Source organism: Amblyomma americanum, unplaced genomic scaffold, assembly GCF_052857255.1.
Source record: "Amblyomma americanum isolate KBUSLIRL-KWMA unplaced genomic scaffold, ASM5285725v1 scaffold_348, whole genome shotgun sequence".
Lineage (NCBI taxonomy): Eukaryota > Metazoa > Arthropoda > Arachnida > Ixodida > Ixodidae > Amblyomma > Amblyomma americanum.
The window spans coordinates 17,545-20,051 of NW_027526819.1; positions in this window are offsets into that span (position 1 = coordinate 17,545).

Here is a 2,507-nt window from a genome sequence, read left to right on the forward strand (position 1 = left end):
AGAGCCTAAAGCCTCGTAGCAACCTACAATGTGACGTGCGATTTCTCGAACTTCATTATAGCAGCTCTTGTTGGAACCACTACGGTACCAGCAGAGTTAGTTGACGTATTGTGACGTCACTGTAAAGATGCATGTGGTCGTTGTGTACTTTCATACAAGATGTGCAGAGAGAGCTGGTTGAGCGCAGTCGACGGTGAAAACAATTGAAATCACTTCCAAGTCCTCAAAGAATTAAGTGACATCAGGCGGACTTAGCATCACGAATAGAAAGTGGGCTTCGGTGCAAGCGCGAGTCCTTGTTGAAATGACACAACAACAACAACAACAACAACAACAACAACAACAACAACAACAACAACAACAACAACAACAACAACAACAACAACAACAACAACAACAACAACAACAACAACAACAACAACAACAACAACAGCAACAACAACAACAACAACAACAACAACAAAAACGCTATGTGTGCCACCCGAGACTAAAACTTAACGCGCTTAATTGACATATTGCAAACTGTGCAGCCCTTTTTTTTTGAAATTCTGCTGCTTTTTTTTCAAACTTTGAGTGTAGAAAGGCGGCGAAACCCACATACAGTAAAAGCGCATAATATTCAGTTGGAAGAAACCAACAAAAAAAGAAGGAAAAAGAATGCGCGCTCGTATTACCATATTCAGGATATTGTTGTCGGCCGTTCTCAAAGGTTACAGCGGTCGAAATAGCACAAGGAATTTCTAAGAAGCGCGGTGCGTGGTCACCCAGCACCGCGTATCGCTCGAGTTCTTCTGAATGAGCGCTGACGACGGAAAGAAAATCGAAAGAATCGCGAACAAATGAAAGGCTGCTTTTCACGTAGTCGTGGAAGTCTCGTGTACGTTGTCGTGAACTGCAAGCTTCGATTTTTCACGCTTGCCGTTCTTTTGGATCTCGCTTCACGGGATTCTTAGCACGCGAAATGCGTCCGCGGGTCTGCCGCGCATCTCCAAGTAACGCCCACGTCACCAGTAAGCTGGGGCAAAAAAAAAAAAAAACAATAATGAACGCAGGTGAGGGAACGTGAATTGCTCAAAGGGAAGATACATAAAGTTCGCGTTTTCGTGATGAAGTAATCTCGTTTGATCTTTGAAAGTTAACTCGCACACGAATTGAACGAACTTCTCGCTCGCTAGGCTGAGTGTCTCGTCTTTAAGGCTTCCTTCAAAAGTGAATTGCGCGACTTATTTCTTTATTTTTTGTTAATAGTTAGTATGCGTATACGAAGACACGTGAGTTCAATCGAAATATACTGCCTTCTTCTTCCGGAAAAACTTATTTTGACAGCTTTATTCCCGGGTTCGAACCCGACCTCGGCGGCTGCGTTTCGATGGAGGCGAAACGCAAAGACGCCCGTTTGCTGTGCGATGTCAGCGCACGTTAAAGATCCCCAGGTGGTCGAAATTATTCCGGAGCCCTCCACTACGGCACCTCTTCTTCCTTTCTTCTTTCACTCCCTCCTTTATCCCTTCCCTTACGGCGTGTTTCAGGTGTCCAACGATATATGAGACATATACTGCGCCATTTCCTTTCCCCAAAAAATCTACTATTATTATTATTATTATTATTATTATTATTATTATTATTATTATTATTAATATTATTATTATTATTTTATATTATTATTATTATTATTATTATTATTATTATTATTATTATTATTATTTATTCTCGGTAGTCTAAATAGAACGATAAATCAAGTTCACCATCATCGCTCACTCGCATCCTGGCATAATAAATTCGGAAATTAATCATGAAAGATCAAAGACTCCATCGTGTATGGTGAATCGTGCGGCGCGAGATATAGGCGATCCTACTTTGCTTCTTAACTTGTGATGATTACTTGTAACCGTTTAAGTGTCACGCTTCTTCCATTGTGCAGCGGCATCAGTGACGAAAAGACTGAGCTAATCTTGCACGGTCGCCTATCCTACATTCGAAGCAAACATTGCCCCTGTGCGCACTTCAAGATGGGAGGGCTTCGCGCCAAGCAAAACGCATTTGTTCTTGCAGAGGATCGCCTACTGCCACATAGGAACCAGGTGCAGGTTGACACCTTACAGGAGGTGACCGTGATGTGGAAACGCGTATTAAGCGCATATGCCTAATTAATAAACGAGACAGAGAGAATGTTTCGGCAGAGATAAAATGTGTCAAAGTAACGTACCAGATGGCTGACAACATTGTTTCACGGGTTTCATTACTAATGCGCTGCAAGTGTACGTAAATGTTCTTCGCCCAAGTCCAGCTTTCTCGAGCAAAAATTTTGAAAATTGGAAAATTGTAAGACACTCTTGTGGAAATATTGAAGGTAATGGTCCATTATTCTGATATGTAGCAATATCTTTCTTTTAAGGCGACAGCCTTTAATGGCTCATACTCGCGGTGACCGTCCGTACGTTACATCGCCACCTAGGTCACGTGACCTTGCGATGTCACGTGATCGTAAGGTCACATGACCTTAAGAT